This window comes from Pinus tabuliformis, chromosome 5_1, assembly GCF_031772625.1.
Source record: "Pinus tabuliformis cultivar Carrire ecotype Pingquan chromosome 5_1, CPIR1, whole genome shotgun sequence".
NCBI classification, from domain to species: domain Eukaryota; kingdom Viridiplantae; phylum Streptophyta; class Pinopsida; order Pinales; family Pinaceae; genus Pinus; species Pinus tabuliformis.
In genome coordinates this window covers 336,497,673-336,512,442 of record NC_142305.1, presented here as the reverse complement: position 1 = coordinate 336,512,442, position 14,770 = coordinate 336,497,673, and the positions used below count along the sequence as shown (strand labels likewise).

At 34.7% G+C, this 14,770-nt stretch overlaps 1 pseudogene; it reads right to left on the bottom strand.

The window, feature by feature from the left end:
• Positions 1 to 8,292: 8,292 nt before the first annotated feature.
• Positions 8,293 to 9,535, bottom strand: LOC149164764 (expansin-A8 pseudogene; annotated as a pseudogene).
• Between the last annotated feature and the right edge of the window lie 5,235 nt (positions 9,536 to 14,770).

The following is a 14,770-nucleotide window of genomic DNA, read 5'->3' as shown; positions in this document are numbered from 1 at the left end:
GTTACACCAAGATATGGATATCATCTCACATCAGAAATCAAACTATTCATCATGTGCACCAGTGACATCATAACTCTTTCTTCAAGTAACTAAATTTCTTTTGCATAGTATTTCAATCATGGTATTTTTACAATACTTGTATAGTTTTCATGTACCTTTGTGGTTTTGTAATGCATGGTTTTACATTATCTGTTATATTGTTTTATTTGGCTCTTTGCCAACTTAGGGTTATAAGTTATAACGTATTTAGTGAAATCATTTGAAAGAACACACACATATACCTCTCGCATATTATTTTTCGTTTATCAAAAAGGGATAATTCCTCTATATCCCAATTACAAATGCATTTTCCTTTGGTAAATAGAGGAGAAAGTTTTCATTAATAATACAAGATTAACAATATTACAGTCTGATATTGTCATGTGTTATTTATTTCTAATTAAAAATAGATTTTTATTTTGTTAGAAATAAGAGTTTTTATATTTAGCAATTTTGTTTTTTCAAGATGATCTTCCTAAATTCTTTTTCCTTCGGTTTATCCTTTCACCTTTAGGGGAAATTTATAGTCTTAATGGGTATGTGGGCATCCGAGTGTGGAAGTTAGGGTGGGTGGTGTGAAACAGTTAATTATGTTAGTTGGTGCCACCATAAAAGTTTCCTATGTCCATATTACTAGTTTTTCTACACGTTATGCACAATCAAATTATTTCCTCTATCAACAACAACTAATGGTGAAGTTGGAAAAAATATTATTCATGTATTCTACAACAACATTCTTAAGAATACTAATTAGATACATATATCCATAGTGTTATATCATCAAATATATTTTACATTACAAATAGATTAGAAAGAATGCACACATCTATTATATTATTTATATTAGTACATTAGATAAGTGTTGTAGTCCAACAAAGATAAATATAATGGTGATAAAACGGGTGTAAATGATCTAGGTAGCAACTAGATATGCTAAAATATAGAAAGAAATTAGAATCATTTAGCGATACTAAACCTTTTAGGGATTGATAAAAGTAGATATGAGAAGATTAGTTAACATAAGTTGAATATGAGAGGATAGTATATACATATAATAAATTTGAGAAACCAAAATAAAACCCAATTGTGAAACAATGGATATTATTCACATCATAAATTCATTATGTCCAAGAAAATATCAGGATTTACTTACCAATTATGACTAGAACAGAGCAGTTTGGTCATAGTTGAATTCATCATCTCCTCCTTTCATAATGAAAATTAATTCCAATGATTTTTTAGCTACCATTGCAGCGAGAGAAGATTATCATACTACAAGGAAAATACCTTATAGCGAAGTTTATAACAAAGATTTTTAGTGTCATAAAATTGGAAAAAATTGTGAAAACAAAATCTGCTAAAACATTTGTTTGTAGGAACGGAATTTTTAGCGGAGCTTATAAAGGAACTTCATCACAATTGAGAAAATATAGGCGGTTGGAGGTTTTAGCGGATATTTTTTTTCGGTGCCCTTTATGGAACAAGAAGACTGAGTGAGCTACTTATAGAAATGCACCAAGATTCATACATAATTAAAAGAACCAAGGCATTTAATAGAAAAATCATCTGAACCTAAAATGTATACCACCTTGGTGCTTACAAAAAATAAATCCTGGTGCATTCAACTCAAAGAGCACCTGACCTTGAAGCATACACTGCGTCGGTGCTTATATAAAAAAAAAAGCTTTGATATCTCTTTGATGAAGGAATGACTTCAGGGCATACAAAAAATAATTGCAGTTTTGGTCCTCTCTCTTAAACATGCAGCACAGACACGTCTTGTTTACATAAACATACGAGTGCATTTGTTAAATAGAGGGTCTAATGCTGTTAATTTTAATAGTGCACCAGGAATGGAAATAATATTTTGTAGAACCATGGGATGTTAGTTCTATGAAAGCACTAGTGCGTTAAGAGTTACAATGCACCAGATTTTAACTAAAATAAAATACCAGTGCTTGAAGACATGAAAGCCTTGGTGTTTTCATTTTCCAAAAAGGCACGAGTTATGCTAAAAGATGACATCACAGTTCTTTTATTTAAAGTAAATTAGTGGTGCATTTTTCCGTTATGATGTTTTTGTATGAGATTTTCTCTTTTTTGGAGACATCGACTTGTGATATGGAATTATTGTATTTTTTAAATTCATTCTTCATTGAGAAATCGACATATATCTTATAAATATATTCATAAAAATTAATATTTGATTAGTGCATTTGTATTTTATGTTTATATTAATTTGTTATATATTATCATATTTCACATCTCTTCATTATAATATTTAATCATCCATATATTTAGTCATTGGTGTACCATTTCACATCGACATTGGATAACACAATAGAATAAATTAAAATGTATTTTATTATATATAAATAAGAGGCTATTTGTTATAAAAAATTGGATTGTTATTGGTAACCCCTTGGCTTTCAATTGGGACACTATGTCTATGATTATATCAAAAAATGTTTAATTTTCATAGACAATTAATTCAAAAAATACGATAGGTTGCATTGATATCCAAATAGATCATCATTCTTTGATAGAATTACTGTCAACGCTTGAGATACTTCCATGAATTGGGATACCTGGACGAATGTTTTATTGATTCCATTGTTTGCTATCATATTATTGATCTTGTTCGATCTACAAACATAAAATTGAAGTGTAAAGAGTGCATCTACATTGGTGAGAATAATGAAAATTGAAATAAATAATATACATCAATGTAAATTAAAAAATAATGTACCATAGAAATAAGTGATTCGTGAATTATACACATTCATTCAAAACAAAACAAAAAATGGTAGGATTAAACAATAATTACATCAGGCAATGGACAACCAATCATCTTTGTTCATACATCATTGATATGTTCTAGTACATAAAAAAATTCTCCTTGACTGGATCCACCATTATCTTCATTGAATGAGAAATAGTTTCAAACTTAATCACATGAAATTTTCGAATGCTAAAAGTTTGCAAACACCAAATTTGTGAATGACAAATTTGCAATTACCAAGGTTCTGAATTCCAAAATTTTTGAACACCATATTTTTGAATCCCAAATTTGCAAATGCCAAATATTTGAATGCCATATTTGCAAATGCCACATTTGTGAACACCAAATTTCTGAATGCACAATTTGGAAATACCAAATTTTTGAATTCCATATTTTCGAATGCCACATTTGTGAACACCAAATTTCTAAATGAAAAATTTCTAAATATTAAATTTTCAAATGCCAAATTTCTTGGGCGATTCTAATGGTTTATTTTTGTAAACTAGGGAAAATTTCAAACTCATATTCTCATAACTACTTCCAACTTCTTCAACCTCTTTCCTAGCACTTGTACAAACTCCAGAAACCTCTACAACACATGTAACACATTAACCAACCTCTCATGATCATGACAAGTCCACAATCCCTTCCAACCTTTTGACATCAATGCCAACACAACTAGCTCCATTGATGACATCAATTCCAACACCATGCTTGCAACATTTGTGTCAAGGCTCCTATGGAAGTGTTTGAGGTCTCTCTATAGCCAATACACTAAATTATACTGAGCCAATTGGGGCATACTAGGATATCTTGGTCAAGGATGACGAGGAGCCTATAATAGTGAGATAGTTGGTTGGCTCACAGAGAAATAGATTAATAGTATGTGTGATTATTTAATGACAGAATCAAGGGCTTATTAGTAGTAACATAGATCATTGTGCAGTAGACTATTAATTTATTAATATTTTTAGTAAAACTATTTTTTCTCTACTTGTTTGTTCATAAGGTGGTCAACCCTAAATTCATTATGATATGTTGAATAACAATCTTGCTGTGAATATTTTTTCTTTATATTCATGCATTATACCTATGCATGCCTATTTAATGATCAAATAGAAGAACACACATTTTTGTATATACTCTAATTTCTTATAAATTATATCCAACATAGGGGCCCTAAAGGAGAAAAAAACCCCTTAGGACATGAGAATTTTATGAGAGTTGGCTTTCCTACTAGCCTAGAGGGTTTTTTAATGATGAAGTAGTTGGATGTTGTTTTTTGTGCAGGAGTAGGAAAAAACATGGTAGAAGCTTGAAGAGCTTTACAAGAAACTAGTAAAGGAATATGAGCATGGGTGAAGGCACACCCAAAATATTCATCATTTATATATCATCCTAAATAGAATCAGAATCCTAAAGGTGAAACCATACCTAGTGGTAATGGTGTTAAGGGTAGCAATATTACCATAGAATATGAAGGAAGTCAAACAGATATTAGTGAGGAGTATGTTAGAAAACCTATTGTCAAAGAGTAGAAAAAAATTCATGAGGATTACACCCAAAATCTAGCTTCTCCAATACCAACTCCATTTCAAATTGACCAATCATCCAGTCAATATGATATAGCTAAAAATACAGGACTATGCGTGGAGCTACATGAATTGTATAGTTAAGTTTTTGGTGCAAATTTTCCCACTATTGACATAAATGAGAATTCAAATGACTTTCAAAATTGCAGGTCCTTGCTAACAACATGGAGTGAAAAAATGATCTTGGACCAAAATGACTAGAACCAATACGGAGTTCCCTTGAGGTAACATTTGAGATATATTCTAGCAGAATGCATGTGATCATCGTAAACTGAAGACAAGAATAAGATAAGCCTCTAGTGATGGTTCCTAAATTGGAATCTCTTAGTGGGAATATTCATTCCATGCATCGTAAATAGGATAAAGAGAGGTCCCTTAAGATATTAACTAACATAGAACCTAGAAGAGGGCATATCGATGGATTTCTTGAAAACCAAGCACGAGAGAGGTCTTTAGAGATGATATTTGAGATTGAATTAGGCAAAGTGAATATGAATGATGTACATGAGAATGACGCCTATAAAACATCATTTAAACATAGTACTAGTGAAACAAAAATTGGTCCTCGAGTCGCAAATGTCAAAGAAACCCTTGAATTTGCTAGGATACAGGAATTTCATGTTAGTGTTAATAAAGTACTTTTACGAAAGGATGCTCCTTTTACAGTTTGACAGGTGTCAGACATGTAAAATTATTAGGTAGTACATCAAGAGTTTAATAATCAAGGACATTCAATAAAATATATGGAAGGATTAGTTTTCATTACTGTATATCACAAGTCGTTTAAGGAGGACAAAGAAATGCAAAATCAACTCTCTGAAAATCATAAGACAATTACAGGGAACAAGGAAGAATCAAATTGTGTCCCTAAAAATAACAAGGTGTCTTTGGAGGATGATGAAGGATCACGACGACTTGTTGAAACCCATGAGATATATGTGGACAAGAGAGAAGGTTCACATTGCATTGTTGAAAATTATGTACTAAGTGAACAGTAAAATTTCCTTCCCATTAACCTATACATAGGTTTGATAGAGAAAAAATATCAAGCTATCCAACATAACATCACATATTACATGTTTTCTAGGGCAAGGAAGAGACAAACTTACAGAATTAAATTTATGAAAAGTAGTTACCACCGAGTGTAGATGGTATTGACCATCTAAAATCAAATACTACATAGTCATTTGAAATTGAAAATATGGGGATAAAGCTTATTGTGAAAGAGGACATTGGGCCTAACATATGCACAATCATGAGAGATTAGAGAGCTCTCCTCTTAGTATAGTAATTGAAAAATTAATTTTCTTGCAAAGTATTATATGGAATCATTCAATATGATAGGTACAAGCTCTAAGAAAATATCATCTTCTATGATGATGAGATATATTTTTGCCCCAAATCTATGTTCAAGGAGAACCTCATTAAAACTACACATGACAAACCAATGTAAGTCACTCTGGGAACTCATGTTTAGTTTAAGGACAACACAATGGTGTGTATTTAAGAGACTATTAGTGAAAATAGGGGCCATAAGGTAGAGTATACTGTAGTAGTAGATTCCTCTAAAAAGTTAAAGGGAAGAAGGGTAGGACATATTGGTTATAAGGAGCACTTCAAAGGACGTGAAAAAAGGTATGTAACAAAAAAATAATAAGCGTTAGTGTCATAAAACATGAAAAGTTCACTTTTTTTCTTCCTTTTTTTTCTTCTGAAAATTCACTATTTAGAAAGAAAGGCTACTAATTTTTTGGGAAGACCTAATGCCCTTGAACTACGTTCTAAGTTATATTACGAATTTCTTACCACACCCAATTCTCACAATTCTATTGCAAAGCATATTAGGGTGACCAAAATTATAGGAAGAGAAGATCTTATCCGTAGGAATAAGATGATTTCCATCCCACCTCAAAGTCATGAACTTACTATGAAGGCCATGAAATCATTCTTATCAAGGATAATAGATTCATGATTGCAAGGGAATATATTGCCATTAAAATCTCACAGGTTGGTGACTTTTTCACCTAGATAGAGTTGAAATGTTTCAGTGGACAACCATGCTTAGAAGGAAAAACTCTAAAAGATGAATATAGGTCATCCTTAGTGGAGGAGGAAATAATGGAAAAGCATGGAGAACTTGTGGAAATTATTGTAAAGGTCTTACTACCAAAGGGGGCATCAGCTATGTAAAACTTTTGTCTAAAGAATGTCGTTATACCAAGAGAAGGAATATCATCTAAGATTGGAAATAATTCAATAGCAACACACAAATTTATCTTTTTACTAGAATTCACTTATGATTTAACAAGTGTAAACAACATCTATTTTATGATGATGTTGCCCACCAGCATGTTAATTATTTGAAGACTTTGAAGCATCCATATTTATCATTTCTTGGGGATAAGAGATATCGAGAAGGGGAGAATATAATGTCCCCAATGTATTAATTTCCCTGCGAGACAAAGTAGCTTCTTAATCCCTGTAGTCTATAGTATTTGATAAAGTGGAAATCCCTAATTACTAATTTTTCGGTTGTAACCACCTCTCCCCACATTTACCCAAATTTACAAGCTTTCCAGTGTAAACATGATACGAGTGTCACTTTGACATGAACCGATCTCCATGTTCAAGTTATGGAAGTGGAGCCTACAAAATAACAACTTATTTATATCCCTACGAGCACTAGATCACCCAAAAGTCAGTCCACAACCTTTGATGACTAGATCCTAAGTTGGAATTATTTTTTCTCTGACCTAACCCCAAACCACACCCACAACAAGGAGTCAATGCATTTATGGGTCTCCAAACACAATCATAAGCCTAGCTACTAGTGGTTATGACCCAAGTCTTCCAATTTTGTGCATGTGGTTCCGGGATCTATGCCACCTTTTCAACCTAGCCTCTAGACCCTAGCCCAAAACTACCAGAAACTTTCTAGAAGCATGATTAAGATGACAACAATAGCAAAAATTCAAATTTGAACACGATCTTGACCTGAACATTCCTACTACAAAACAAAAATCTCATCAAACACATGGTAGACATGTAAGCTATAAGTCATGAATGCATATCTGATCAAAAACCTCTAAACTTCATTTGAAAATCTCCAAAAAGGTTTAATTCCCTCTCAAGTATATGCACCAACAATTGTTAGCCCATGCATTAATCAACCATTCATTAGCATACAAATTCATGAACAAGAGCCATAGCTAGAACATATTATAGAGCCATGCTTGTAACCATCATATAAATAGAATAATAACCATGAAAAATATGCCATATAATAATATAATAAGAATTACAAGTTCTCATCGATTACAATGGAAAAATAGATCTTATTAACATATACAAAATCCAACCAAGTTAGGAACTTTCGGTTACCGCCTGACCATAGATTTGGTTGAACCAAATCTTCCTTTCAGCCAATCACCCTCATGCCATATTCCAAGCATGAATGTGGGATATCATGGGATAAAACATGACATAATCAATGAAGGACTCCATAGGTAAAACCACCTCCATCCTTATCTACTATGATCTCACCTAAACCTATCCCGAGATCAAAAAACAAAATTGTTCTAGGATGCCTCCAAATTTATTCACCATACCTTGATGAATTTCCATGTCTCCACCCACTTGTCAAGGGCTTTCCCAAGAAAACCATCTCCACTAGCAACCCTTCATTATTTTCTCGAGACCACCTTATCAGGTTCCAAAACCCTTCGACAATCAAAATCTCAATCAAGAATGAACCCCATCACAATATGGAATACTGCCTATTGTACAAAGTTAAAACATGATGATATTCTCCCATCACTTCGGCTCTATTGCTTTTGTGTTACTCTTGGAAGGGTTAGTTGTGATGAAGAAGAAAATGGGTTAAAATTGTAGTCCTTCAAATGTTTGGCTCAATTTCAAATTTGCAGGAGTGACATTATAGGAAGTGATGGTTCTCCCATTGCTGGTGGTGACCTAGAAAGAGAGAGTTTTCCCATTCAAATAGGAGTTGCTTTGCCAATTTTATCCCCAGTTGTGGGACATTTCATGCCAACTAGTGTTGGAACCTTTGATGGAAACCACCTCCACATCCCCTGCACCTCCTACATTGGTAATGACTACCAAATTGAAGTAGGAATGCCCATTGATTGTGAATCGAACTCCACCTTTGCTCACACATGGTACTCTACATACATAAATATTAACCTTACAGTTTAGGATTTCATACCAATTAAAGTCAAGTTGGTAATAAATTTTCAAGATTGAAGAATAGGAATATAGTGTTGACAGACTAATTAGGGTAATAATTAATTACCTGAATTTTTGACCGGAGAATCCACAGTAGTAGAATTTTTACACCAACGTTTCAAATCCCAAATGGGATCCATCATCTTTCTCTTTACCCTGATGATGGATCCCATTTGGGATTTGAAACGTTGGTGTAAAAATTCTACTACTGTGGATTCTCCGGTCAAAAATTCAAGACGCACAAACCACAGATCTCTGAAATCCAATTAATTACCTTCTGAACATGATTGGAACGATGCCACTTCTGTATATGGTGATTTGTTGGAAAGCAGGTTGAGCCATGTCAAAGTGTTGGAGAGGTGGATTGCACCATCCTCCATTATCGTTGGGAAGAGAAGAATTAGGGGGCCAGAGATTAGTAGCAGTAACTGTGACAGTGCCCAGTAGACACCACTAAGAGTCGGACTGGTGGTTGCATTTCATTTCTTAGCAGGCTCCACAAGTAGCGTCATTGTTGAAAAGCACCATGCTCAAAGCTGTAGTGTTCATTCCATATCTTTGGCTGTACAAATTACCATATCCGCAGGCACCACCTATCAAATTATTTTCAAGATCGGTTTGCTTAGCTAACATATGGTAGTAAATTCTTAATCTAAAGCTGAAACTAAAAAGCAAATAGTTTTGTGCCTATATCTATGCCCACCGAGACGTCGACAGGACTGGAGTTTTGTGGAGGTATGAACTTACCCATTGTGCCTGATGCATTGCTTCCACCATAAAATGTAGCATGTGCAGATTGCCATCCACTATCTAGTGCATAAGCAACACCAACTATGATATATGGCATGAGAAGTGATGCCAGTGTTAGAGGCACCATTTTACAACAAAATGAACTTCACAGGAACTGATATCTGGTGTGAGAAGTGATGCCTAAATCAACAATTGAATGGCGAACTCTATGAGATTTCCAAATAAATAGAATGGGGAGGAACCAGGTGGATAGATGGGTAGAGGAAATTTGAAATTCCACATCTAGAGGTGGATAGACGATTAAAGTTTCTTGCGCCAATGGTGGTAGTACGACCCTCCATTGCAACACGCAGAGATATGATTTGTTGTTGAGTTATTGGGCGCCCGTACACTCCACGTTCAAACAAATGATGGCCAATGGACATGTTCATTTCCGCAATGGGGCGTTTCTTATATTCAAAGGTCTAACCATCCTAAGAACTTATACGGTCAGTGGGTAGCGATCAAATTTGAACACATCAGAGCCCTTCAAAGGGCCTCTGGCACGTTAGAGAAGTAGCATGAAATTTTCACTAGTGAAAAAAAATTAATTTGAATTTTGTCATTTAAAAAAGAATTGGAATAATATCTTAAAATTTTTTAAGAAGGGAGGTTAAGTTGTCAACCCTTTTTTTAAATTTCATCTTTTCTGACATTGGAACTTTGGGAATTCCAATTTCCAACTGTCAGTCTATAAAAAATTACAATGGATGAACACGTGAATTTCCTTTGTCAACTGATGTTAAAACTTAAATCCCATTTCAAAAACTGCAGTTTCCGATTTTCTCCCATTTCAAAAACAATAGTTTCCTTTTGAGTTTATTTTTCTAATTGTGCTTATGATGGAAGTTCTTACATTAATTATGATGTCACAATTACCATTTAATACCATTGCATTTGGCAGTTTCGATTGAGAGAGACTAGATGTCAATATGGGCCATGTATTAAGTCTATAATTTTACTAGGTTGTGCCTGACTGTTGCCCCTAAAGAAAGGTTTGACGACAATTTAAGCTGGAGAGGAGCGTAGATTCATCATTCAGCAAACGCATGTCAAGCAAGTTTTAATCATGATTTATGCTTGGAGAAGAGCACATTCAATAGAATTCCTAACATACTGGATTTGATTTGTTTGCGGATTCCCAATTCCTGGTATGTTTTCATATTCCCAATTTCTGAGTGAGTTACTTATATGAGTGTTAGTAAGTGTGCTAGTGACTTGGAGGCAGGATACTACCGCAACAAGCATAAATTCTATTGTCTTCTCAGCCTACCATTCAGAGCCTCTTCCAATACCGATGACTAGCATAGCCAATAAAGTGTGAAAAACATCCAAATAAGAAAAATGTTAAAAATAAAACTTTAGAGTACTAAAGTTTATATGTATAGTTTTATACTGAGGAAGTATATATGTATAAAGTATAGATCAGTTGGTTTTTAATAGGTTTAAACTTTAAAAAAAATCTAATAACAAAATCTAAAAGTATTTCACTTTACCAGTTCAATTTAAAATCATAACAAAAATTTATAACAATTTCACATCGTTGTGTATTAGTTGTGTGAAGAAAGTTCATTAAGTTTTACAACAGGTATTCAACCATACTCAGATTGACAACCTTTACATTAAAAACCTGAGAAGGATTCTCACAATAAAAAATACCATAATGGCCTCTAAATTTACAGAGCAAGAATTGGCAAGAATTTCGTGGCCTCTGGTTTGTTTACATTAAAACCCTGAGAAGAATTCTTACAATAAAAAATACAGTAATGCCCTCTGAATTTTACGGAGCAAGAATTGGCAAGAATTCTGCGGCCTCTTAATACAAACTAGTGGCCCACTCCCTTTAATTAAATTAAAGATCGTAATTTACAGGGGATAATGCAACTCTTATCTCATTTCTTGGCTTGCATATTGGACGCAAACAATGTTTCACATTTCATCTTCATCATCGATGTTATTGAATCGCTCGTAAATGTTATAGGAGGAATAATCTGTAACTGGTAAATAGAAGCACAACAGACACAAGATGAGAACTTCTTCTTGCTAGATCCTTGCAGATCTCCTTGACGAAGATATGTTTTGGGGTTTGCGTGGGTTGGATATTGAAAACATCGTTCGGCATTTCATCCGTCGATGTTGTTGAATCGCTCAGGGAAAGTCCATTCTTGGGTGAGATATTCGAATCATCGTTCTGCATTCCTGTTGGGCATTTTTAAATGGGAAAAATACCAAAACCAGACATTCTAACACCACAGAGCCAATGCTCTGTTTCCACTGTTCCAGGACCTTTGTGCACAGGGAAGCTTTTAAAACAAATTATCTCAGAACAAACCAATACACAGCCATAAAATATTTCTATTGATTTAAAATATAAAGCCTGAAACAACATTCATCCTCTTTGCTGAGAGGGATTCACCAAAATTACTTTCACCCATCAAAACTCTGTTTTCACCTGAGAAATTACTGTGCTGGGTTTACTGCAGTAAAACCCATTTTTACATTTGCTGGTGTAAAACTATTTTTACACATACTGCTGTAAAAATATTTTACACATACAGTAATCTTTACATTACATTCACAATCTCAAAAAAAATACCTGAGCGCTCTTTTCATTTGCATTTCAATGCAAATCCAACCTATAAAAAAACTTACTCAAAACACATGCGCTCCACTTCGTTTCTTTTCTTCATGCACTACTGTGCAAAAACCACACATGGTTTTTCCCTACACAAAAATTACATCACCTGGTTCTATCTTTTTACACACTGCTGTGTGTTATCATTCACATTTTTAATTTCATGTGCAATTCACTCATCTACAAAAATGAGCACACGCTAGAAACATATACCAAAAACATTAAAGATGGGGCGATGACTTGCCCATACCATTCTTTAAATTTGCCCATACTCCCGCTGAAATAAAATTAAAAACTTCACCAAAACTTACCAACCCACAGTAAATTGCATTTACTGTTTTACTGACATTTACTGGCGGTAAAGGAACTTTTACTTCACGTCAAATTTATTTGCTGCTGACCTGTACTTTAACCATTGACTTTATTTGCATCGCATCGCAACTTTTCTCATGTCAAAGACCCCGACTCTATGACATTGCCGATAGCGATGTGCCGATGCGATATCGGCGATCGCTTATCGGAAACACAAAAGCTCCTTTATAATTCCTTCACTTCAACTTTGCCGATGCGATATCGGCGATCGCTTATCGGCGATGTTTCATATTGCTGCCACTGCCTGCCTCCGATGCTCCAACCCGCCGATATGCCGACTTGCCGATATGCCGATATGATCTGGACGGTTTTATGGTTTCGTTCGGTGGTTTTTGGATGCAGCGTGCTGACTGAGTCGGCTGCCATCGCTGTCCCTGTCCGCCTGCAGTTGGAATTACCATTCCAACAATTCCGGCTTCGGTATCACTATCGTTGTGGTGGGGCTTTCTTGGAATGGATACTGAGAACATTGTTTTCCATTTCCGCTTTGCCACTGTTGCTCAGTAAAAATATCTAGGAGGGTTTTCTTGTGCTTAAAATTGCAAGCATCCTTTTGCTTTTCACCTTCGCAATTGATGTGTCAAATCGCTCGAGAAAAGCCTCCACTGGGGTTTTCTTGGGCTGGATATTGAAATCATTGTTGTGCTTTTCCCCTTCGCCATCGCCGTTATTGAATCACTCATGGAAAGTCTCCATCGAGGATTCTTCTTGGGCTAGACATTAAAAGCACTTTTTTGCTTTTCAACTTCGCTACTGTTGTTGCTTAATCAGTCAGGAAAAGCCTTTAATGCGCCTTTTTTGGACTGGATATTGTTTTACATTTTGTCTTGGCCATTGCCACAATTGAACCGCTCATAATTCTCACAAAAAGGAGATTGTCTCAGGAAAAAATTCCTAGGTTTTCCAGGACTACTGGAGCCCATGGTGATCTTTTTTGGACATAGAACAAATCTCATTGTTCACAATAACACAACTGCAAACCATCTCCATTGTAAATCAACAGCTTTCCTTTAGGTTATTTACATGAAAATGAAATGCAGGTCATCATTTTCTGAGAAAACCTAGACATTAAAGCACCGCCCAGGAATTAAAGCAACGTTTCACTCACTTTAACAGTTGTATTGAACCCAAAATCTCTCACATACTAAGCTTTCGGTGATTCCTTGTACTCCGGTCAGATTCTTCTTACTTGGTACCCTAGTGTCATCCCCACAAGGACATAATGTCATCCAATAAAACCTTGTTCATTGAATTCATCTAGAAACATTTTCATAATCTCTTAAATTCCATGGAAGTTGTGTTATGACATTCAAGGAGTAGTTATATTCCTGACTTTATGGTGCAAACTTTTTGATGTGTTCTTGATCTCCTTGCTTCAAAGATCTTGCCATGACAATGCTCTTTATTTTTTTTATGACTCGAGAGTTGTCAATAAGGATACAGTAACATCCTTAAAACCAATCTGCCTTAAGATGCCTTTCTTCTTTGTCAAGCCCACATATTTTCAATAGCCATGCCATAAGGGGTGACTGCGAATGTGGTATTGACGTAGCCCTTGTCGTTGACGTTAAAGAAGCTAGCAAGATTCTACAGTATTGATCGCTTGTGTAATGAAGCTTAGTTTCTCATTTTTCACCTTTCTGTGACTTGGAGGCAGGATATTACCTCAACCAGCATCAATTATAATATGTCTTCTGAACCTAGCATTCAGGAGAATTTCTCCGCCACATATTTGCAATGCCAAAAGTAAAACTTTAATAGCTCCTTTCCATACCATTGTGTCCACTGCAATAGTCCAAAATGTGATCTCTTGTTCTACTAAATTCTCACCAAGTACTTTTCAACATAACAACCATGAGTGCCAGAAAATTTTTCATATCTAGCATGAATATTCAACATAACAACCATGAGTGCCAGAAAAATTTTCATATCTAGCATGAATATACCCCCTATGTATTTGAGAGGTTAGTGTTGAACAACTCATGACGCAAGCCTCTGTTTTATTTTACAAAAAGGCATCTCAATGTCCCATCTATATTCTTATAATATGGAGGCCCTCCATGAGTTCATGATAACATTTATTTTCACAATCTCTAATCTCAAAACCTCTCATGTCATATTCACTATCACCATAAAAGTATTCCACTGAAAAACTGTACTCAAAACTACAAGGAGGGTTATATCAATGGTTAGTTGTTGACCAAAAAATTTGAATTAAGCAAACTTCTTGAAGTTATTGAAAGATAGTAAGGATATGTTTGGTGGATTTGCTGGTGTAGACTCGGATATAACCCAACATCGTTGGATGAGTCAACA